This window comes from Empidonax traillii, unplaced genomic scaffold (assembly GCF_003031625.1).
Source record: "Empidonax traillii isolate 1590-97213 ecotype Southwest subspecies unplaced genomic scaffold, ASM303162v1 scaffold531:size451153, whole genome shotgun sequence".
NCBI classification, from domain to species: domain Eukaryota; kingdom Metazoa; phylum Chordata; class Aves; order Passeriformes; family Tyrannidae; genus Empidonax; species Empidonax traillii.
The window spans coordinates 90,680-117,069 of record NW_020955724.1 but is presented as its reverse complement, the minus strand read 5'-3'; the positions used below and the strand labels follow the sequence as shown (position 1 = coordinate 117,069).

The 26,390-nt window shown below is 39.7% G+C and overlaps 1 protein-coding gene across 2 annotated transcripts in view; it reads right to left on the bottom strand.

Moving 5' to 3' along the window:
• Positions 1-26,390, bottom strand: part of TSPAN9 (tetraspanin 9) — a 166,204-nt gene that overhangs the window by 97,052 nt on the left and 42,762 nt on the right. The window lies entirely within an intron of this gene.

Below are 26,390 nucleotides of genomic sequence, written 5' to 3'. Positions count from 1 at the left end.
ATCTCCTGTTATTGAAAACTCTCCAATTCCCTAATAATTTCAGTTAACCATCTTTGGGCTTCTTTCTGACTGAGCTATGTTTATACCATAATCTTTCCCAATCTGCTGATAAAAAGATCTTTTCAAAGCACACAGGAGTTAATATTCAAATTCAAAATCATTTAATCAATTCTGTATCTATCAACACCTTATCTTTATGAAAATGAGGTTACTCAGATTCAAAAGACCTTTTTACATCATCCCTATTCTGCTTTTCTATTTCAGATTCAAAATTTGGCTCTGAAATGTTCAACTTTTCAGAGCCTAACAGGAAAACCCTTGCAGCTTAAATTTGTATCTTACCAGTAGGAGGAAAGGGAGTTTTCTCACCACAACAGCATTAGTTTAACACTAATTTCTTGTAAAGAAATTAAGACCATCTTCAAGTCAGGGACTCCTTGTGAAGATACTAACATAACCAAATCGAGCCTTGCCCATCAATGATGCAAATGGATGTGTGGTGCAACTGCTGTCCCCTCCCAGTACACAGAAAAAAAAAAAAATCATCTGCAAGGAAATGCTTTTTAATTCACATACAGAGAATATAAGATCAAGGGGCCAGAAAGCTGTCAACCCAAGGCAGGAAGGCAACAGCATCCTATCCCCAATACCCCCATGGGATGAAACACCACAAATCAGACCTCAAAAACCATGCCTCAAAAAATTAAAGACCAAAAAAAGAAAGCAGAGGCGAGAAAGTGAGAAGTGTTCTTATTTAACACCTATTTTTTGCAGAGGTAAAGTACATGATCTAAATGCTTCTCTTCCACTCCCACTTTAAATGACAGTTTTGATTTTTACTTCTTCTGTATTGCCTATAGGTTAAAGAAAGGTAGCAAATAGCCAAAGGTTTTTGCCTATCATGAGAAATGGCATCCCTTCTTCCTCTTGGATGGTACAGCAGGACTTCATTAATACAATAACACTTCTAACTGTGTCCAATGTGTACAAGTCCCTTGGACAAAATCAGGTGGATTTTCTCTAACATCTGTTCCAAAGAAGCTGTCTTTCACCAGCAGTCTGCTGTTTTGAATTAACTGACAGCTGGTGTCTATGTATTAAGAGAACTACTAAACTTAAAAACCAACAAATTAAAAAAACCTTCTTACAAATGGCTCCGTGCAAAGAAAGGACCAAGAGAATGATGTAAGCATTCATTTTAAAAGGCAGCACACATCTCTGAAACCTGCTCAGTTATGCCATGAAGCAACATTTCTAAGCACATTCCTTTCACAATTGAGTGAATTCCTTCATTGCTAAAATATTCATTTTTTGGCACTTAGGCAAAAACAGGTGTCATTCTGTCAATGGGGACATTTAAAACCACTGTGTCAAAGCTGGCAGCAACCCAGATGTCTTCAATGGGCAGCAAACTTGCACCATTATTTTAGGCTCCTTCCCCACTAATTCAGCACCTGCTCCAGCCTCCAATTTAAGACTCATTGAAAGTGGCAGACCAAATGCCTTACTGAAGAGTCAGCCCTCAGATGTGTGTGAATTACCAAAAAGCTGTTTACCAGCAGCATTTCCAAGCAAAACCTCATCCCAGGTTGCACCTTCAGGTCAGAGACACAACTTTCATACAAGAGTCAAACTGCCAAATAAATTAAGTACCTGCCCAGGGTCAGTAGCCTCACAGATGAAGATTGTCAGCAGAGAGGGCCGAGTTCAAGTCACAGCACCAGGTTCCCCTCTGCTGGGTCCCCCAACAATGCCCAGGGGCAGAAATGTCTGGAAACAAGGGTGGGATCTAGTCTCTACAGCCATTCAGTCCCCAGCCCACTCCTGGCCCTCCCTGAGGTCTACCAACTGTGACAACAAGCTACACTGCCTAACAGTTCCCTGCACATACCTCCTTTTGGCTTTGAAGGCAGATATTCCTGAATTTGTGAGAAATAGTTTTTGAGTAATTCAAGGTAAATGGAATATACCTTAGCTGCTATTAATAGCACTTAAGTTCTGATCAAACCACTGCAGGACAGCCACATTCTATCCTGCTCATTTGGGCTAGACTCATTTTTATGGCTTTCAACAAACTTCCTCAACTTCTACCCAGAGCAAAGTCCAGAGACTCCTTCCTGTCTTGAAGATCTTCAGATTTATAAAAACAATCCTATCTGAGCATCTGCATCTGCCCTTGCAATAAAGCTTCTCTATTTCACAATAAAGCTTCTTCCATGTTGTGCAGGGAATGGTGGAATGTGGTGAACTTCAACATTTAAAATAGGATGTGCCTGTAACGTAACAGTCATGCAATTAATGCTTTTTGCTTTGCCAACAACAGAGTCAGATTTAAATCCCAAGAGGAGGCAGATATTTTAGCAACCTTACTCATCTCACAAGAACGAGGCTAAATGGCTCTCATCTATTCTGCATGAGATACAAGAAAGGGTGTAACAATGAAAACAAGGTAAACCTCTTACTATAATCCAGCAGGTTTATGTGACGGTGCTACTATTCATCAGCTTTGTGATCGGTGTCAGCTCTTATTACAAGGGTGTGAGAGATTTAAAATGCCAAAGGAGGAAAGAAAAAGGGAAGAAATCAGAGTACACTTTGATGTGACCCTGCCTGTCAAGCAACAAAAAAATGCAGCAGTTCAATTCTCTGATTTACAGTAGGAACTACTTAACTTTTTACAGTATATTAATTAACAAGCTCTTATAGAGGCATAACTATAATGGTAAAATGTAATTTTTATAACCTTATCTGCATTATGGAGGACTTATTTACAGTTGGAGAGAATGCTGTGTGCTAGCTGCAATACCAGGCATTCAGAGCCTAATATGGGGTGTAAAGAATAGATGCAAGCATGTTTGACTCTTTCCCAAAAGCCAAGCCCACATTCACTTCAGTTTTGAAAAAGTTTAATTGTATCATCAGTGTCTCTCAGAGATGAGAAAACCAAGATAGATACCCTCGATCAGCAGTCAGAAACTAAGAACCTTGCAAAAATTCCCCATAGAGGCATCTGAAAGACAAAAAAAAAGAAAATGTCTTTTGGAGGGGAAAACTATTTGTGTCCTTCAGTCTACTCTGATCTACTTAGGTATGTCACAACTATGCAGTAGTTATAGTATGAAATATCAATTGGCCTTTAGAAGCAGCACTTTGTTAATTCATCACAGGCAGATATTTTCCATTTACAAATTAATTGGAATGCTGGCATTTTATTTCAAAAGCAATCAACATGATGTTTCATGCTATGCTCTGCAGACTGGTTCAGAGGAATCTATCAAATACATGGCCATAAATGCTCAGTCAATGGTGTGCATCCAGACGAGTTTTTAAACAACATGGATTAAACTAAAGGCTTAGAAAATGCAATATCACGTAAGGGTAGACAGTGCTCATTTTGGTCCAAATATGCCTTGTAGGAGTCAAATTTTATGTCCACAGCAATAATATGTGTCTGATCTTTCTCTCTTTTCTCCTCAGTGTCCAAGTCCACACCAACTTTAAACCTAATTTACTGAAAAGGCATTCCAGATTTCTTCCCTTCAAGAGAACAAGTTAAAGGTAAATCTACAATCATATAATCCATTTGTAATGTTTTGATTGTTTTTGTTGTTGTTTTAAGTCTATAATCCCAGTGTCTATAAAACAGATCCATGCAGGTTTGGACAACATGAAAGATACTTTGTTCCCTGGATTTTATCCAGCCAGTGGGGTCTCCTTCTGTGTTGTTTTTCTCATATACTCATTTCTTATGTGCACTTTTCCCTTTCCTGCCAGACATCTGCCCAGAAGTCACAGAAAATTCTTTCAAGCCACCCAGATAATTTTCAGAAGAGTTTTACGAACTCATCATCTTATCCCATATCTGAAACTCAACTTTTCTAGACTGACCACGTCTCAGTCTTCTCCTCCCCCACCTTCCTCTGAGCCCATGGTTTTAAAACAGAACTCTCTTGTGTAGTACTTAATGTTTCTATTCCAAAAGAATGGAAACTGTTATATTAAACATTTATCAGTAATGGGGTTACTCCCTTCTACTGCAAGCTGAAGCAAGATAATTTGGTGATCATGAAAAGATTCTGTGTTTCTCTTTTCTTGAAGAAATACAGTACTCAAATACACACAACTCCAACCAAAACCTGAGTGTATGAACTGCACTCTGAAATCTCATGTTTCTTGTATTCCAAGGATTGCTACATTAAGTCAGCTCAGTTCCCTACGTTTTTTTTTTCTTTTTATATCAACCTGAATGCTTTCTGCCCCGTACACAAAAAAAAAAAAAAAGGTTCAGAAACTGTAATATGGTAAGTAATTCGGCCTGGGACTGAAAATAAAAGAACTCTTCTCACTCCCTATCAGGTGTACCACTGGAACTCTAGGTTTAAAGGAAACAAAAAGCAATAAAAGTTTAATCAACAGAATCAGGAGTTTGGGATACAAAGCAAACAGAGTTGATGAATTGCGAGGTGCAGTTTCTTTTTTACATGGAATATTTTTCCAAACAGAATGATGCTTTGCACCTGTCCTGTAATTGGAGGACAGGCTTATGTATTACGCTGCAAATAAAAGACTAAGAAAATGTCTTGATCATTTCAAAGAAACCTTATTCCAGTCCAGTGCCTCCCCAAGAGTGCCTATCACTGTTCCATAGCTCCATTTATAAGGATGTCTCACTTTTGTACCTACTTAATACATCTGCTGTGTTTATATAGTCTCCATCACATATCAATGATACCTAACTGAGTATAAAAGACTACATCTATACCAAGGCGTAGGCAGGGAAGGGGGAGGGGGGAATAATGAATTCTTCCCTATGAATTGTTCCCTAACAAATTGTTCCCAGGCACCAGAGCCTTCAAAATATCTAGCACAGAGCTATCTTCATGCATTTTAAACATCCTTCATATTTAATCCAGTTATTTTTATTTTAATATAACAGATAAATGCTCAAAAGCCAAATAATCCAAAACAGATTTCTACACGGTGTCCTGCATTCTCAAGCAGTAAAAAAAAAAAAAAAAAAACCCAACCCTCAGACTACTGAAGGCCTGACATGGTACACTGCTACAAAGTTCTGTCAACCAGATTCCCTCTCAGATTTCACAGGCTGGTCACCAGTAGCTCTTATGAACAATCTGTAAACCACATTTTTAAAGCAAACAGGGACTCTTCAAAATGAAAAGTGAGATACACATTATTGACACACATTTCTCAATACTGGGAAAACTTAAAGCACTGCCTTCTGTTATAGAAAAGATAGGTGCTTAGGGACAGAATTCCAAATTAAGATACCCTCAAGAGATGCTATATACTGTTTTGAAATAAAACTTTCACCTCATAAAATGTTAATATTAAGGCTTTAGGCAGACACTAAGTTCAGGACAGATGTGTTGCCTAACATGTAAAAGACTCTCACTTTCCAGAACGCCAATAAATGTCTTTCAATAACTAAAAAGCAGTTACAGAAGATGGTGGTACACAAGTATGCATGTTGGCAGGACAAGCAATAGAAATAAACTGGTCAGGGAAAAAGTTGTCCTGGATATAAATGAAAAAAAAAAAAATATTCTGTGGAGAACAGTTAAAAACTGAAATAGCTTGCTTAGAGAGATGGTAGAATCTCCCTTAGTGGAAATATTCACTTGGCTTGACAGGAGCCTAGATAACCTGAACTGGGGCCCTGCTTTCAATAGAAGTTTGGACCACATGCTCTCCACATCTCCTTCCAACCTAGACTTTGCTGTGATTCTAACATTTTATTCCAATATCCAAAACTTAAGTCAGCAACTGGCCCCAGTGGTAGGCTGTGGAATTTCTTATCAAAGCATAATGTCTCCTTGGACTGCAAAAGACTGACACTGAACTCCTTGCAGTAGTAGTGAAAAAGTGGCAAATTGAAATTGCTATCACACTGATGAGGAGGGGAAAAAAAAAAGATGTGTTTCTTATCATAGCTAGATTTTACAAATTAGTGCATCCTCATCCTATCAATTATCTGCAGATCATAAAGCCTGTCTGATCTGTGTGACTTAATTTGGTAGTTATCCTTTCTAATCTAGTAACAAATGTTTTCTTTAAACAGAAGAAATTTCTTTTTTAACAGAAGAAATTACACAATGAATTCCAGTCTTTCCCATTATCATGTTCTGCTTTTTTTTCCCTACTGGAGTGTGAATTCCATACAGGAATATATTTGTCAGAATAAAGGGCCTTCCTCAAGGAAAGGAATGTAATATATTTGCAAAAAACAGGGATTAGTAATTATTTAAAGACAATCCATCTGCCCCTAGACACATACCGGCTGCACAGATGAAGGGCTGGTTTAATCTCCTCCAGAGTAAATTTCTGAAAAATCCTAAATTAAAGCTACTTATATAGAAGAAGAAAGCTTGATCCTTGAGCACAGAGATACTGGAGTTTCTTTTGGTGTTGCCACTATGTCATGACAATGGAAGACTATTTAAGGACTTTGATCTGACAAGCTGATACAGTTTTAGATGCATCCATCTCCTTAACTGGGCATTAACAACATAAAATAACGTCACTCTAGAGAGTCTAGAAAGTTATGACACATCTTTCCTATCACACTGTTTTCTTCTGAAAGCCCCTCTGAAGAAAAAAGAAAAGTCCATGAAACTTTGCACAAAAACAATCGGTGGAGATGAGAAGGACATTTCAGATGCTACTGTATTAAGAGTGAACAAAGCTTTCTGGACAGGAGTCTGACTTTAGCAGCTGTTGATTCTTTAAGAGCTAAAAGAGATATCAGATCACGTATACGAAAAATGTACATTGGTCTGATTCTAAAGGTTTTCATCAAAATACTGAGTAAAGGACTAGTCTTTCAAAGGAAAAAGGCAAAGTGTTGCTACATCTGGCCACATCCCCAAATAACTGCTGTATTGGTAGAGCCTGTAACAGTTATGGACAGTCATGGGGCTGAGCCCACCTAGATGTTTCATTCTGCAGCATACATGGTGCATTATTTCCCCTGGGATTTTGAAGGATTACTAGTCACATTGTCTCTAACCTCTTTGTAATGAGCTGTTCTAATGGCAAGCATTAGCACAGGGAAACATCTCCTCTGCAGTGTTTTCATGTCTTTACTGTGCAACATCACAAGGAGCACAAAATGCGAAGAAAGTAAACAAACATGGTTTTGATCATTGGGTGCTAATAATGCTAAAGAGCTATTTTGACGGAACTGCTGAAAGAACCAAAATATTTTTAACTTCCCAACTTCTAGTACTCATGTGATAATAAAACACAACTAATTTTCATGATGAAGTTAAAGAACCCTATGCACATACATTCAAAGTGTTGTACATTCCTTTCATTCTTACAGAATCCAATGGATTTTCAGACCCTGACATGAGTTATCTTTTTGAGGCTAATCAGGGTAGCCATGCAGGTTGACAACAGAGTTTCTTCCCAGAGCAAGTGACCATTTCTATAAGTAGCCTTGCTGGCTGTAAGTCCGAGGAAAAAACTTGCTACAGTCCAAAATAAAAACCCATGGTATCGTTCCTATGGATTTAAGAAGTAATAAGCAATGCTTATGTTCCTAGCAGAATCAGATCTCCTTGAGATTTTTAAAAGTCCCGTTTCAACATGTCAGTACAGATAAGTGCACACTTGAAGCTGTTAGAAGAGTCAAGGGGATGAACATACAAGGGGATGAACATGCAGAAAATTAGCTGAACTTCTTTTTCAAGCTCTAAAAGAAATATGGACAGTGATAAACCTAAGTCATTCAGTGGTCAATCCAACTTTATCCTGCTGGCCTCTCTCTCTCCACATTTATTTGGGAAAAAAAAAAAAAAAATTCTCCCCCTTTGCTAAAATGAAGTTGCAACATGGCAACAGTAACAGATTCTGGCCACTCTTCCTTCCCCAAAATCACATAACTTATTTTCATTCTGGATATCTAAAGAAGTAAGATTTATGCATCCAGACTGTCTCCAGCGAAACCTGAGGGAAGGGAGCAGGCACGGTGCTCTACGAGTCCTGGAAACCCAACCCAAGCCGCCGCAGCATGTGTTTGGAGTATCAATAGCAGCAGGGCAGAACAGTAAGCAAGGTTGACGTGGAGCCTGCACGGAGAACGGGCACGCACGTGACTCGGGGCTCGCATTCTGTGCGCTCTGCTTTTACCCTGCACAGCCCTGTCAGAGGGACATAAGGGAGATCTTGGAGTCTGGGGGAGGGTGGAAAGTGGGGAAGGAGAGGAGGTCTGTAATGAGCTCAACCATTACAGCCCAAAAGAAAACCAGAACTCTTTTGTTCTGCTTCTGGCAGAATTTTAAACAGTAACAGTAAATTTTAGACTGAACTGGAGCAGGGTAGAGACACCTTTACCTCTAACAGTGTGTGGAGTAGACTCAAGCACAGACCACAACAGTAGCAGAACATCACAACAGTAGCAGAAAGTGAATTGCAAGCCCAGTGGCTTGGTCAAGGGGTTTAAAGTGGCCCTGCTCAGTGACAGGAGCAAGACCAAGTCCCTTGCTCAAAAGGGGCTCTAGGGCCCTAGCTGCCATTTTCAGCACCACAGATGGGCATCTCTTTTGAATATCTCTCTCCCCACTTCTGTTTAGGATAAATGCTCCAGATAGCTTACAAGCTTCTGATTTAACAGTTCCCTGAGTTTAATCTCATTTTATTTTCTCTTTATGTATCCAAACCCTTCGCCCCCTTATTTTTCTGCTCTGAGGCTCACAATTCCCAGTTTGTTTTCAAAGCTCATTAAGAGTATTTTCTCTCTCCCTCTGTCATATCATTAACAGAAATGTTACACAATGCCAGTCTAACTCCCAACCTACATAACCATTATACTGCTGTGGATAATCAGCTCCTGTTTACTATCTTTCACCCAACTTTCTCTTCCTACCCAAGCGAATTTCAATTAATCTTCATGTTAGAAGGTAAACATATACCTGCTTCCCTCTTGATCCCCTAAAATCATTAATTTTGCAATTCTATCAAAAAAAGCAATTACACTGTCTGGCAAGATTTATTCTTTATGAACTCATGTTGTTATTGCTTAATTTTGCTATATTGCTAAGTTTGCATCCTCTTGTAATATCAGGCCCATTATTTTACCAGTGGTTATACTTTCAGGACAGTAATTGCTAAGAAAAACCTCAGCTTTCATTTGAAGGTCAACACTATAGTTGCCAGCCTTCATTCACACTGACACTTCATTTTACCTACCATCTCACAAAAACAATAATCACACAATAGTGGCACTGCAAGAAGGTTCACTGAATGCAAACTATTTAAACTCAGGGCTAAGAAAGAGAAAAATCAACCTTTTTTTTCCACACACTCCCATACTCACTCTTTAACATTATAAGAAATTAAACAGTCAGCCTTCTGCTGACAAGAAAGCACTCAGGGATGCTGTTTGTACTCACAAAATAATGCAGGGTGGAAGGGACCTCTTGAGATCACCTAGTCCAACCCCATGGTCAAAGCAGGGCAAACTTCAAAGCTGTATCATATTACTTAAGAGCTTGTCCAGCTGAATTTGGAAAACTTCCAAGGCTGCTGATTCCACAGCTTCTTAGAGTAATCTCTTCCCACAGCAGCACCCCCAGGAAAAAATTTTTTCCTCGCCTCCACTGGGGTCTTAGGCACCAACTGTGACCCCTGTCTGATGTCCTTCCTGTGCATCTCTGAGAAGAACCTGACTACCTGTCTTCTCTACAAACCTCTCCAAGTATAGTAAGACTGTGCAAATCAGCCTGTTCTTCAGGCTAACTGAGTCTTCAGCTACCAACGGAGAGTGAAGATCTGCCATAAACAGGCCAGGTAAGAGATGATAGATGGGACTTCAGGCCTAGAATTTCCTAGAAATGTAAATACCTACAACATAACAAAAAGCAATGTTGTAAAGCACAAACACTGTTGTTATACCTGAGGAAAAGCTGTACAAGAGGGAGAAAAGGGCAGGGCAGACAGCAGCACACGGCTGTAGCATTTCAATCTATTTAGAAGGTTCATGTTTTAGTAAGTCAGTAAATGGTAAATACACACAAAACTGAAGACCTTCTTGTATATATGCTTAAATCCCAGCAAGATAAAGCTTTACCTTGGCGGCACTTTTAAACACTTTCTGTGCTGCTGTTCATATTAGATTGGGAAAGAGACTTCTCAATACTAGGCATATCACAGGGAACACAGAAGGTGGAGAAGAGAAATGAGTGAAGATGGGCTGTTTTTTCACATATACACTCTGCCACAAATGGAGATAAAACAAGGTTAATGCTCTCCTGGTACACGGCACAGACCAATGGCTCCAGGGGCAACAAAAAACAAATAAAGGGGCAATGCTGGCCAGGAGACCAGGGACATATGCATTGTACACATTTTTTGGGTTTCAATTTCAGTCCGTGGATCTGTGTTAAGATGTATACATCAGCCACTGCTTTCCATTCTGCTTTAATAGCGATGGCCTGATGAATGCAGAATAGTTCTGTTATAGTTTAGGAGTAACACAGACTCAGTTTTACTCTCAGGATATTTATTGCATTGATCTAGTGGCTTAACAGAAAAGCTGAAAAAACAACCAGTAAGAAAATAGGGTGGATTAGAAAACTGTCTCTTTGCAAACATCTGAGGGCTATTACGAGACAAAGGTATATATGCTCCACAAATCACAAGTTAAAGAAGTTCCCTCTCTTGCAAGAGGCCAGCTGTTTGGAGCAGTGTCTTGGGGAGCCAGACAGAATGCCAGCTCTGGCTCCAGGAGAAACAGAAATACAGGGTCTGACAACTGAGAAGGGAGCTCTTTGAAACCAAGAAGTACACAAAGTGGTATCTAATGGTTTTACATTGCAGCTTCACAGTTCAGGATCACCAGACGAGTCACAATGTAAGTGGATGACACAAAATCCACTGGAAGTTATTTTAAAATAAATACACTTTTATCACTTTTCAGCACCTGTAACAGCATTCTGCATTGTCAGCAGAACCAGCTGTGTACTTTGCAGCCTGCCTTCACAATTAGATTAGCCAACCCATTTTATTAGGATGCCCTAGAGTTCAGGCATCTTGTGACCTGGAAAATTTTGGTGGGGACAAAAGCTGTTATTTAACAGCAAGATGTCAGAGATGGAGAAAGGCCAATTGGAAGTGCCAGAAGGAGGCACAGAAACTAAGACACATAAGTGCAAGCCTAATCCCAGTTGCTAACACAGGCAAACATCTAAGAATATTGTGTCATGACTCATTTGTATAAAAGATACCGAATTATTTGAGAACTACTTTGTTCTCAAATGTCCAACACAAACAAAAAAAAAGCCATACACACCAAACCAACCCCCTTTTCACTCCATTCCTGTCACTAATATCTAAATGTCAGATTTTGAGCTATTCAGTTAGAAAGGGTAACTAGAAGCTGCTAAGAGCTGCCAAATCTGATAGCCCCATAGAGGCAAGGCTGCTGCAGGTTCCTGTCCCCACATCCAGCCAGTAGCAAACAAACCAGACAAGCCCAAAGTCCTCAGCTGCTCCTCACAACACATACCTTCCAGGCCACCCAACCAGCTTTGTTGCCCTCCTCTAAGCACATTCAAGGACCTTCACACCCCTCTGAAATGGAGGGGCTCAGAAATGCACCCAGCACTCCGTGTTAGGTCACACAACGCTGAGCACAGCGGAATGATCCCTCCTTCTGACCAGCTGGCATGATGCTCCCCAGGACGTGGTTTGCCCTCTGGGCTGCCCAGGCATAAACTGCTGACTCACATGGAGCAGCTGCCCACCAGCACCCCCAGGGTCCCTCTCTTCAGGGCACTCTCCAGTCACTCCTGTCCCAGTTTATACTTGTGTCTGATGCTACTCTGTCCCAGGGGCAGAATCTGGCATTTGTTCCTGTGACATTCCATGCCATGGATGATCGCAAATGTACTGACCAGCCTCTCATGTTGACTCATCTTGACAGGTTTTATACCCAGACCATAGGCTGATCCGTCTCCTGTGACAGTCTGGGGAGAAGTCAAATCAGGGTGTTCCCTTTGCATGACTGTGGGTTAGTAGGGTTCTCTCACATTCTGCTCCTTTATGGTTATTACCCTTCTATCATACAACCTAGCAGTAGCCTCTGAAATTTGGCATGAATGAATTCAATGGTGCATTGTGTTTAACCATTGCATTTACTTCTCCCACAGAATCAATCAAGGAAAACAAGGGCAGGGCGTACATGTTACCATGTATCAGGTTATCATGAACATGCTGCAAATTGATAGAAACAATCTAAGTCCTTTGTTAAACACAGACTTTAAAATTTAGAACTTGCTCTTAGAAATTCATATATCCCTCCCTACACCAAAGTTATGGCGTGTATATATATATATATATGCACACCCACATATATTACAGTATATATCAAAGACATGAATGCAAGTATTTTGCTGCCTGCTGCCACCAGGGACACTAAAGAAATAAATGTACAACCTGAGAGTTACTTTTTTCAATGATTTGTTCCTTATGATATGTCTTTTGGAAGTATGTACTCTTCAGTGAAGCACTGCATTATCAACACGCTTTCCCATGCCTTTAGAATGACTTACTGCAAGTCTAAAAGACAAAGTCAAGTCTTTTTAATTCCTCCCTGCCTTTTGGGTTTTTTTTTGCAGGGAGGGGGGTTGGATTTCATAGAATCATAAAGTGGTTTGAGTTGGAACGGATCTTAAAGTTCATGTAGTTCCAACTGTCCTGCAGGGAGAGGACACCAACGCTCCCTGGGCAGGGAGGGACACCTTCCACTAGATGAAGTTGCTCAGAGCTCCATCCAACCTGGCCTTGAACACTTCCAGGAATGGGGCATCCACAGCTTCTCTGGGCAACCTGGTCAATGCCTCAGCACCCTCACAGTAGAGTTTCTTCCTGATATCTAATCTGAACCTACCCTGTTGCAGTACTTTGGAAAAGAAAGGGAGAGGGAAAGTAACCTCCTACATATTAAGAACATAAATAGCATTAGGCTTGCCCTACAAAAGAATAGGACTAAGGCAAAGGAACCACTTTGGAGATCAGAGACAAATACTATGAACTGCATAGGAGAATAACAGGAGGAGACTCAGCAGAGAGAGGTACATTCAGCAACAAGAAATCCTGGAACTGAGTGGAGTATAGATTGTGGGTGGAGGATGACTATTTCTCAGCACAGGGTGGGCTGGAGAAAACTCTAGGAATCTTACTTTTGGATACTACTCTGCACCAGCTTTCAGGCAAGGACGACTCACACACCAAGTCTGTGGAGAACAAGGTGTTTCTGTCCTAGTAGCTATTTATTCAACATCATTATTTCACATAGAGATACTGCAGTCTCTGTAGGTTGAAAGGTTTTGGCAACTTAAAGCCGTTGCAAATCCAAACTCCTGAGTTCCTCTCGTCTCCTCACTTCCCCTGCAGCACCCCACCCTTCCCAGGTGCTGGCATTCGTATCTATTCAGTGAGACACTTCAAGAAGCTGAGCCAACCACAAACTATTCCTATGAAGAAAAAGCACCATCAGTCTGGCCAGGGCACACAGAGGAAGGCATACTCAGGGCAAAAGGAGGGCAGAACTGGATCACAGCATTCACATTTTAAGGTCAGTTTTAAAAGCTGTGTAACCACAACCTAAATTCTTGAAGTTCAATTCTTGAAGGTACACCTCCTGAATATTCTTGTACAGCAGGACATTGCCTATTATCCCATTTCATGGATAGCAAAGAGATGTCAAGTGAATTGCCAAAGCTCACACAGGAAACTTTGGCAGGAGTGAGAAGCTGAATTTAGGTTTGTCATCACACAAGGAGAGCCTACTCCAACAACTGGACACTGTCACTTGAAGTTGTCTCTGCAGCAAAGAACTGGAATCCTAAGAGACAAAGGAGTGTTATTTTAAAGACTGGAAGCAGATATTCATATGAGAAAAGTGACTTTCCCAAAGTCAGTTGTAGTTGCTGACAGAATCACAGGCAAAAATTAATTCAGAACTACAGAAATCTGTGTTTACAAGACAGTCCTTGCCTAATATTACAGTAACCTGAAATGAAGAGTAACCTTTTATCAAAAAAAAAATTAAATCCTTATGTTCCCCCCCCCCCTTTTTTTTTTTTTTTTTTTATGAGGAAGTAAACAACAGTTAAACAGGCAGTCGATGATCATTAGAACACATTCTGAGCAATACTTCAGTTTTGCTGCTTGGGTCTTGAGAAGACATCTTTTGGCAAAATCAAAAGCAGAACATGCTGAATAATTTCCTATTAAGGGCACAGAGGAGAATGAAGGGACTACAAGTGCTTATGCATTAAGTCATTCTATGCCTCATAAGGTATTTGGGGTTTTTTCCTACATCTATATCTAATAAGAACAAGATGGGTTTTGTTATTTAGTTTAAATAAAAATAATAGTACAGTGAAGATATCTCACAACAAACAGACACCCTGAACTTCCACCTCTTAGGAACCCAGCAAGCTTTTACATTCTTCCTGTCACCTTTCTCATCTTCTGATGAGATTCCCATGCTGCTCCATCTATGGTAGTGGAGACAGTGCTTTACCAGAGGCTTTAGATGCTAAAGGCTATAAGGAAGCAGGTTATGCAAAAAGTATCTATTTCCAGCACAGGAATGTGGCCTGTAACTATCCCATGACAGGGAGCTCAGCTCAAATAGAAAGTGTAAGCCCAAGCATATCAAAGCACCAGGAGAATTGCATCCTGAGATAGCAGTGGGAAATCAGGGCAGTGGGGGCGGGGAGGGCGGGGAGAGAATGAACAAGCACTTTAGTCTAAAAGAGGAAAGGAAACACTAAGGCAGATCCTGAAATTTTATAAGGGAGTCTGGAAAGCACCTCACACCCTTAGTCTGAAAGACACTGCATATAAAATATCAGAATAAAATTCACAGAGAAAACTAATTAAAAAAAAATAGCTACAGAGGAGAACATCCATTAATTCTTCAAAGCTGGAAGAGGAGGTAGCATTAAAGCTCCTGTTTTAACCTCAGAGCTTGGAGCCCAAATGCCTTCTTCAGTTCTTTCACCTAGAGAACTTAGTATATCAATAGACATTGACACAAATTACAGATTTTTGGAGGTGATCACATAAGAACTAACACATTTTTCAAAATCTATTCCTACATGTAGCTCTCTCACAAAGTTAAAAATAAACAAAATAAACCTTGCATATTCAGTGCATAACAATTTTGAAGGTCACACTTGGAATGTGTTATGAACATTCAGGCTATACATACATTATAGTAATACTGATACATCTTCATCCCAGGTCTCACACCCTACTGACGAGAGAACTGTAGCTTTCCATTTCCATTTACAGAAAATGGGAATCATGCTGCCCCTGCAGTAAGGATCTGTTGTTCTCATCAGCTGATATGATCTTTCACATCTGAAGCCTATATAGAGCTCAACTCTGATCACAACAGGCTGTTAGATCATTAATGAATAATTTTCACTTTCTCTATATGCTCTTGCTCATGTGTATGCTGGAACATAAGCCCAGGTGAACTCCACCATGAAAATGTGAAGTATATAAGGAAATAATTCACAATTAGAGGTTGCTTCCTCTATAGAAGGAGCAAGTAAGCATGAAATTATTCTGAGACAGCAGAAGCACTCAACAGGTTGGTCTTAGATTCTAGAAGAAAGTAGGGAAGAACGCATAACACTACTAGGGACTTAAATGAATCAATCTCATGAACAAGGATGGAACATTCAAAACAGCACCACTTTATCTTCATGCACAATAACCTTTTGGGTAAAATGTTGTCCAGAGTTAAAAAAAGGTATCTACCGTCAGATTTAATGAGAAAACCTGACAAGTGAAGAAAAGCCAATCATTTCATAATTACCATAATCAATCCCAAGAATGGGCTGTGTTTGCAGTGAAGAAAATAGCAATATATTTATTTGTAAATATATTTATAAAATGCTTATTTGTCTACAAAGGAGGTTAAACATGCAGGGACATGTTCTACGTGCAGGGACATGTAGACAGGGACACAGGGACATGTCCCTGCATGTCCACTTTCCACACAGGATGATGGTCTATCGACTAGTGTGCACAAGGCATTCTAAAGCTCATCAGAATGGTGTGGAAAAACCCATCTGCTTACATTGAAAGCCCTCAGAAATACCAGTGGCACATTCCAGCAACAAACAAGAACACAAATATGAAAAATCTGTGGAGCACAGAGACGTGAAAAGGCCAGAGGAGAAGAAGGTGACTAAAATAAGACCACAGATACGCAAGTCACCACTGAAACTTGATAGTGGAGTCAAACTTATCTTTGAGGGAAAGGGAACTTCCTTCAAGAAAGAACTCCTTACCAGAGTGCAGGGCGAGACCCAGCTGACTTTTTAAATATCCCAGTGCACAGGTAAGAGCTGCAAAGCCCAAAGGCAAAGTGACCAACACAGAAGACAACCATTTGTCAAACATTGTTGGAATAGAACCATCAGCAAAAGGGGCAAAGGTGACTTCTGTGACTCTAGAGCTGCCTGCCCGCAAACCATGATAGCAGTAACACATACATGGAAGAGTTGAGGGGGATAAATGTTCGCTTTTTTAAAACCTGGGAAGTTGTACGCTGACATCCACATTAGGAGGACATTATGATTGCAAATTCACCCAGTGGACATTGGGAACCATCACTACCAGTCCACTGCAGGTCCATTCCTGCGATTACAGGTTTATTTTCTCTATGAAAATAAAAGTGAGTTTCACATTCCATGGGCATGGACTAGCTTGCTCTAGGGAGAAAGCAGTATCATGCACAACCTAATCATGTAACACTTGAAGACCTGTGTCCTGAAAGGGAGAAGTCCAGGAACAATGCTCTTAATGTCAAGCCAGTCAACTCCTGTCCTTGAAATCCAATATGATCCTTTCATTTACCACAGAGCCTTTTTGCAATGCATAGCAAAATTCCTCACATAGTCATGTTCCTACTAATCACATTCCTTTTCCTTAGTTGTTTTTCTTCAGACCAAGGTTGCTCCACAGGCAGAATGGCCAAGCACTTAAAATTAGAGTGGGACCTGCACCATGAACACAGGCTGTTATTTAACACAAAGTGTCCTGAAAAAATACAGGGCAGAAAAGAAAAACTTCCTGAACCTTGTTGTGTTCAACTCCCATGTGTTATAATGGAGAAATGGCAACCCTCCACTCTCCCTCAAACGAGTGCTCTGAAAAATAAAGTCCTAAAATTTTATGAAGCAGCCCAATATCATCATAATAAGGTCATTGCAGTCTTCAGAGCAGAGTTTAAGCAGCACACAGTAATTACAACTGAACAATGAGTAAAAAGTAGAACAGGTGATCCTTGGCTATATGGTGCAGCACACTCCCCTTGAAGACACTGAGATGACACCTCAGGGAACTCATAAAGTGGCATCACACTTAGTCCACATAAGGAAACTGACCAACAGTCATGTACCTTAATCCCACTGTTGCCTAACTTTCACAGAATCAGACTCAGAGCCAAGTAAGGCTCAAACACGCATTTAGTACACCCGTCTCTCCAAAAGCAGTATCAACAGATACAGACATCTGCTCAGCAGGAAGCTGTGTCCCAGTTCCAGCTCTGCCAGATGCTTCATGCCACACTCACAGCTGGGAAACAGTAGAGATGGCCTGTAACTGCTTCCCAAGAGACCAGCAGAGGAAAAAACCCATTACCTCTCACCGTTCAGTGGGAAATATTTCACATTTGCCAGACCTCAGAATAATTGCAGAAATACCTACTCACTATCCAAGGCTGTGCTCTCCATCCAAGTAGCTTATACAATACATGTTCCTAAAAGCCTCCAAGGCTGGAAGCTCTGCACCTTTCTCAGGCAGTCTGTGCCAAGACTGTCACAGCAGCCACCACAAGCTCCCCTTGCTTTTAACTTATCAGTGCTTACAGCAGACTCAGTCCTATCCTTTGTTTCCTACTTAGTGTGTAAACCCAGTATAGTTTATTCCTATTACTGGTTTTACCACATTTGCTGTTAACACCTTGTTATGTGAAAATAAAATTGTCATATTTGTACAAAGTCTATTTGTAATATAGCTCTCCATTACCGTCTCTTCTGAAACACACACTGTTATTTTTGGGCCACATAAGTCCAAAGGAATTCAGTCTTCTGAATCTCTTTCTGCATCAGCACCTCTGCTGACACTGCAAATAGGTACTAAGCAGTGAAATTGCATTTCTGCTCTGGAAGCCTCTACTCACTGAGTCCTGGATGGGTGCTCGTTTCTCACAGCCCACCAGAAAGCTATCAGTTGGCAACAGCTTTCAGACTTTACCACCTAGGCTGGATGCAAACCAGTGATACGGATATGGAGAAACTACTATAGATCATTACATACATATCATCTGTCCTCCTGGAATTTTTTCCCTTAAACACTGGAAGGATGGGTTTAAGAGGAAGGTCAAAAGGCAAGCTGCAGTGCTCTACAACTTAAAGGGTTTAAGAGCAATTCGGAGAACTATCTTCAAGGTTCTGTGTGTGGAATCTCCTCTTGGGCAGGGGTGACCCTGAGGCTCTTTCACCCACCAAAATTTATAATTACTCATAATGAACATTACTTCTACATCTATTTTATCACAGCAGTTTCTCACTTTAATACATGGCCAACAAGATCACATGGGAAACAGCTGAAGCAAACTTTAAACACAATAATCTTACCACAATATATATTAAAATAGAAAGTTGGTTTATCTCTTAGGACCTCATCTAAATGCTCACCAACCTTCTTGCATCAACAAGGATTTTGTGAAAGAGAGGGACAGAGAGAGAAAGAGCATTTCCCTGATGGAAGAGACCACCCATCCGGTATTCCCTTTCACAGCTGCTCTTGTGCAGAGGTTCCTAAGACTTATTTCATGATGACAAAGTTTTGGGGTTATTTTAATTTTTTTTTTTCCCAGAAGACAGATAGATGATATTTATGTTTTTACCTACAGTTTCTTACAAAATGATGTAATAATCTCCCCAACCATCATTTATATCATGTGACAATGAAAATTAGGTTCCACATTCAGTAACTGTACCAACTGTTGCTGAAAAAACTCCACATTGACTCCAAGGATGGGATATCATGGCAATTGTAACTGAGATGGATCAAAGCTGCTTGTCTTTTATGGTCTTCATTTGCAAAGGACCGAACGTAACCGGATTACTGGTAATGTAGTACAGCTCAGTATAAAAGGACATTAATTTTCTTTGCCTGGAAAAGGCTTTTAGCTTTTTTCATGTAATTACACGAAGGAGCAAATCAACTGTAGGGCTAAAAGGGAGCAACTGTGAGGAGAAAAACAGGAATAAACCTTCAGTGGGACTTGAACTTGGGAAAACAATGCCAGCATGTTCAGAACGAGCAACACCACTTTCACCTCCTCTGATGAAAGTTCACGTGGCTCAGCTCTACGAAAGCATTTGGAACAGGGGGGAGGAAGGGAATCACAGCAGGATTGAGAGGGAATGTGTATTGCCTCTGATGAATGGCACAATGCCCAGGCAGCTGCTGCACAAATGCCAAAAGTGGGACCTTTGTTGCTTCAGCTGGATCCCTCTTGAAGTTTTGAATTACAGGCAGATACCTCATATTATGGGATTCTGCTGCAACATGGCAATGCAGAGACTGCTTACTACATGTGTCTTTTCCATTCTGAAATTGAAACCCTAATGGGAAACTAGCCTCTCCAAAAGTCTCGCAGAGCAGCTAAAAAATACATTTCAGCACTTTTACACCAGATCTTGCAGAAATTAACATTATCCAAGATCTTTGTTCATCTTTCAAATGCAAAAATCTACATCATCGTAAGTGAATGCAGACAGCCATTTCTTAAAAACAAAGACTGAAAAAGCTAAAGTGTTCAGAGTAACTGAAGGAAAATGAATTCATTAAAATTCTGTTAACAACTTGGCAGGTGGTTGCTGCATTCTAAATGAGAGCCATGTCATTTTCCACATAGTAGGTAAAAGAATGAATCATGGAACATTTCGAGTTGAAGGGAAGGGACACATAAGGAACATCAAGTCCAATTCCCTGCTCCTCACTGGACTGTATGCCTAAGAACATTGGCCAGACACTCCTTGAGCTCTGACAGGCCTGATGCTGTGATCACTTCCCTGGGGAGCCTGTTGCAATGACAGACCATCCTCTCAGTGAAGAACCTTCTCCTAATGTCTGAGCAGAATTTTCCTGATGTAGCTTCATTCCACTTCCTTGTGTCCTGTCACTGATGACCAGAGAGAGGACCAGGATTACCCCATCCCATTTGGAGAATCCAGCACTTGCCCTTGCTAAATTTCATGTGATTGGAGACTGTCCAGCTCCCCAGGTTATCCAGATCTCTTTGTAAGGCCTCTCTGCCCTTGACGGTGCCCACAGCTCCTCCTCATCAGCAAATTTACTTTGTGTACATGTGATTGCAGTGCCCAAAAAATTCATGAAGACATTAAAGACCACTGACCCCAAAACTGAGCCCTGAGGAACTCCACTGGTGATCAACTGGCAGCCTGATGTAACTGCACTTATTATAACCTTTGAGCCCAACCTGACAACCAGTTGTTCACTCAATGTCCTACAGACTTGTCTATTTGTGTGCTGGACAGTTTATCCAGAAGGACACTGTAAGAGACACTACCAAAAGCTTTGCTAAATTATAAAAAGGGGAAAAAAAAAAAATAATGGGTGACCTTGTCATAAAAGGACTTTCCCCTTATGAACCTGTACTGGTTATGACCAGTGACTGCCTTGTCTCTCAAGCCTTTGAGTAAACCAGATGCATCTGCAAGTATAAAGTATATTTTCATCTAAAATGAAATTACTAAAAATTACAAGTTATGACAACTTCTAAGAGCTAAAAATTGCCAAGCTATTAAAATTATTTTAATTAGATAGACATATTCAAGCATTCCAGGTTTGCTGTTAAATACAGTGTAGAATAGAACTGGGTGAAACCACCTTTGACAGCAGCAATATTTTCTGAGAAGCTACTGTTCTCATTTCAGGTTAAACAACTAGTTCTGTTTCATCACCACCTGTGCTGCTTTTGGCTGGGGTACAGTTAACTTTCTCCACAGTAGCTGGTATGGGGCTGTGTTTTGGCTTTATGCTGGAAACAGTGCTGATAATACAGAGATTTTTCTTTTGATATCACTGAGCAGTGCTTGCACAGCATTAAGGCTTTTTCTGCTCCTCACACCACCCGACCAGAGAGGAGGCTTGAGGTGCATGAGAAGTTGGGAGAGGACACAGCCAGGACCCAAGGGATCATCCACACCATATGTGTCACTTTTAGTATAAAAAGGCTGGGGAAGAAGAAGAAAGGGGAGAATGTTCAGGGCGATGGTGTTTGTCTTCCCAGGTCACCATCAGGTGTGATGGAGCCCTGCTGAGCTGGGGATGGCTAAAAACCTGCCTGCCCATGTGAAGTGGTGAATACTTTCCTTGTTTTGCTTTGCTTGAGTGCTCGGATTTTGCTTTCCCTATTAAACTGTCTTTATCTCAATCCATGAGTTTTCTCACTTTTCTGATTCTCTCCCCCAACCCACTGGGGGCAGGGAATGAGCAAGAAAGCAGCTGTGCAGGACTAAGTTGATGGCTGAGGTTAAACTCCAACGTGACCTCACATGAAGTTGCAGAGTAACCAAAAAAAAAAAAAAAAAAGAATAGCTTCTTCCTAACTAAAAAAACCCCTAAACCTTGAAACACAAATTAAAAGTTCTACTTTTATACTTCAACACGGTGACTAACAAATAAAGGTTAAAATTTAATAGATAGTAGTGCTAATTTTAAATGCAAAGCATTTTTTCAAAAACATTATTCTTCAAGCCTCCAGCACAATTAACATAGCCTTATATAACCATATAACAAATTTTTATAGTTTAAACTCATTTCCACATTTCAAACCACATCCGATTTTACATAATCCTAAATTAAATATTACAACAGCTAAGAAGTAATTTTTGAGTTTTTTAACATAATGCAAACTATATGGAAATTAAAAGTCCTAATCAGAGGGCCATTAATCCATGAGAAGTAGTAAAACCATTTTCTTATTTTCCACTCTCCCAGACAAAACTAGCACCAAAGTTAACATCAAATCTGTTTTTCCACAGAGGGTGGCAACTAAATTAATAATGAAAAAAGAGTATTAAAACAGCTAATTTACATTTTATTTAACTTACCATAAAATTAGAAACTTAAAGTTGCACTACAACAACAACAACAACAAAAAAAAAAAGTAAGTATTTTTCTCAACAGGTTTTAGACTTTTAGTTGTCTTTAATAAAGGAGAATTATAAAGTTTGATTTTCACTGTTTTCTGAAAATAGACAATTCTGCTGTGGACTTGTGGTTCTTCCATCCTTAAATTTCTCAATGAATTCAGAAAGTGTTTTACATTAAAAAAAAAATAGGGATCTTTAACTAATAATTTGTTTCCAAATTAATTCTAAAGATGCTATGCCACTACGCTCCAATTACTGAAAAGGTCTTTTGATGTTTAGTCAGATTTGAGTTTCTACTGCTAGGAATAGCCAAAACATGGAAATAATCCTCCAAGCTTTCTTTAAGCAGTATAGATGAGAGGGAAAGGAAAGTGAAGCTGCTTATTCTTCCTTCTTTAGAGATCACCCTACTATAGGTCTCTCTCTTGCAATTGTCAGGCTTTTTACAGTTCTTCTACTTGCTTTATCAAAGTTGGAATGAAAGTTATCTTAGAAGAATCCAGCATAGTTCCACAAAAGCCTTTAAGTTCACACCTCACTTCAATTACCTGATGACCATATATTTCACTGTAGGTATTGCTGAATAGCTGTTTTCTGGAAGGCTGGGAAAACAGAGCACCTGTATATCTGTTTATATCAACACCGCTCTTTCTGGCAGATAAATACTTCAGCTTTACTTTAAAAAGAAGATTAGAATGCTCAGAATTGGAAATATCATAAATAAAACTGGAGGGCTAATGTGAAGCAAAAAAAATATAAAAATTGCTAAGATACATCTATCACAACTTAAACTAGAAATGTCACCTCAAATATTAAATGTCTGAGCTCTTATCAAAAATTTCTAGCATGACTGGGACTTGGTTTGTCAGTGTCATGCTGACCTGGAAAGAACTGCTAATAAATAGCATCAGCTCTTTATCTATTACTCCTCTCCCATTGCACTTTTTTCCATTTTCCACTTCAATGTTGATGGCGATTGAGAAACAGATGAAGGGGCAACTACTCGTGATGTATCGTAGACTTCTCTTGTTAACATTGTATTTGCACTTGGGACCTCACATAAGTGAAAGAATAGTACGTCTGAATGTCTACAGCTTCCACCCTTCCCTACACTTCCTCCTCTCCAGCTCCATTGCTTCTGCTTATGACACTGAACCCAGCCTTATATTGATGTGCCACACAGCTGTAAGCTACAAATAGGTAACTAATGAGGATTAGGACCTAATGAGCCACAGCACTGCACAAGGAAGGACTGCTGAGTGATGGGTGCTACTTCTCAGTTTAACACAGGCTGGACACATGGCTTGACATGGGTCATCTCTCAGCATCATTTCTTTGTCCTGTCAACGGACTGTCCAAGCTCTTTGGTTCAAAGTTACCTCTTCAGGCTCTTCTTCACAGCAGATGTAACTTGGTTAGGGTTTTTTTTTAAGTCTTTTTCATAGTTTAGTAATATTTTTCATCTAGTCTGTCAAATAAAGAAAACCAAGTACTTTGCTTGTAAACCCAACCTGTTTGTAAGGGTGAGGACAACAGAACAGACTGCTTTTGTTCTTGACTGCCTGTCAAGTTCTTCCTTACCCTGCAGGCCTCACTACCCCCCGCCCAAGTGCACAGACAAGCTCTCCCACTGTCCAGAAGATAGTCTGGACTCCTACAGCACAAACAATGGCCTCCCAGATGTCCCACAGACACCCACAGAGGAAGCTGGTTTCCAGACAGAATATGGTCTAGCAGACAGTCTTGGGTTCAACTTCGCAGAGTAGGTGTGTACACCCAAGTGGTAACCATCACGTGAACCACAATGGTACTAAGTGCATACACAGGACCTAGTAATTTTCTACTTCTGAGCATCACCCTGCCAGGAATAGTGATATCCCCACCCCCAATCACACACAGCGATAATAAATAATTATAGCAGGTTTAGCAGTGAATCAGTTCAGATCAGACTACTGACCATGCTCTTAGATAGTCAATATGGAAAGTTAACAGCAACAGAGGTCTCACCAAATTTCAACATTTGAATGAACTGTTTGATCATGTAAGGATGCTTTAAAAAAAGGAGGTAAAACCAATACACTTTCTCATCAGAGAGCAACTCCCGACTGCAGTGTTATGATCTATGACTTGACAGCATTTCATCTTCTTGTGCAGGGTTTTTCTTTTCTTCTTTTTAATACAGTAGCTTAGTTTTATCTTTAACAATAGACTTCAGTAAAATTAAGTCATTCCTTTTCTTAAATGGTGCTGCATCGTCAGCACCCTATAATTATTGTAGTGCATGAAGGCAGTAGTTCAGAATAAAAGTCTTAAATTTATGCAATCTTACAGCACCTTTGGCATAAATCATATGCTTCCAGACATTTTGCATGATAATTCAGCCTGTACAAAACCTGCCAGCTCTTATATTATAGACTACCCAGCAGAAGATTTGCTACATTTATAATATTCCTATCAGCCAGTACAATGCATTTAAATTCAATATAAATTATCACAATAATAAAATAACTTCCAATTAAGTCCAAACTGCCAGCCAACCAGAGCAAAAAGACGTTACCTTAAAACAGTCAGCACTTGTAGTTCTTATTACTGTGTCATATTAATGCATTTGCTTGCCTACCTATTCCAGGCACAATTACACACATTCCCCTCTACATATAGCTATCTAACCTTCAGGGTTGACTATGGAGACTAGAAAACCTAAAAAACCTGAAAGTCCTGAGGTGGCGTTCGCAAGAAGACCATAACTTTCCATGCTCGGACTTCTATGAGCTACATGTATCCCACCCTTTGAGCTAAGAGGGTTCCACACCCAACAGCTGAGGCGTGTGATAAAGCTTTCATCCAGCTCAGGCACTCAGCTATGGAGAAAGAGGAGAATCCTCACATGCTTGGAGAGGAGTTAATGCACAGCTTTCTACACTGTGCTCCAACCACACTCCTGATACACAGCCAGCACTGCTGTTAACAGGCTCAACAGAACTTTCTCAAACCAAGGCATAACCATTTTGTTCTTGCCCCAGCACAGTGCCGTGCAAGGTCCTCACTAGTTTGCTGGCTGACTCCCCCAGCAATCCTTAAGAGGAGTGAAAAGTCACCAAAAAAAAAAAAAAATCACATATTCAAGATAATATCCATGATTTCTATCAAGTTTTTGAAAACAGATAACACATGGATGATTTGTGTAAAAACGTCAAACAGGAACTCTTCAGGTAAACATAGAAACCTCACATCCCAAGTGTAATGAGGATTGGCAGTAGTCCAAACAAAGAATACTGGCTAACTTTTGAAATTTGTTTGCTTTAAAGTTCTGAAATTCATATTTCAGGTCAATTTGTAAAACTTTCAACTATCCTCAATCTTGTTACAAAATTTTTAATATTTTAATTTTTTACTAGTTAAACTGGACCTGGCTTTTGGGTGAGATTCAAGGACTTAATCTCAATAGATTCAATGATTCTTGCAGGAAACAAAGAAAGAAACTAGTGCTGCAATAATCCTACGTTAAGATTAAAACGTAGAAATAAAATTTTCCATTGCACACGCAAAGATAAAGTGATATTATGTATCTTTAAAACAAGGTAAGAAAGGGGCATATGCTCCTTTACCCAAATGGCACTGATCCATCATCATACCCTCAGTTGGTTATTCTTAGAGATATACTAACACTCAAAATAAAGAAGGCACTAAAGTTTCTGAGAGTGACAGGAAACCCAGCAGAGCAAGAAATTGTAGACAGAGTTATTTACAGATATTTTCCTGTGAGAAAAGAATGGGAAGAATGTAGCTTAAACATTAACAAATCCACTAAAACATCAGTCTGCCTGGCAGAGTCAGCAGATTTGAAGGGGGATTCAATGGGGTTGGAAATTCAAACTTTAGCTTGTAATCAGAAAAATCCTACTTTAGAAATTTGAACCACCAGCTAGAAACATGTAATATAATATAGAACTTTCCTAAGATGGTACCCAGCTAGAGGGACCCTACAGTATGTGAAGCCTATGTCTATTTAGCTAAAAAAAAAAAAAAAAAAAAAAAAAAAAAAAAAAAAAAAAAAAAAAAAAAAAAAAAAAAAAAAAAAAAAAAAAAAAAAAAAAAAAAAAAAAAAAAAAAAAAAAAAAAAAAAAAAAAAAAAAAAAAAAAAAAAAT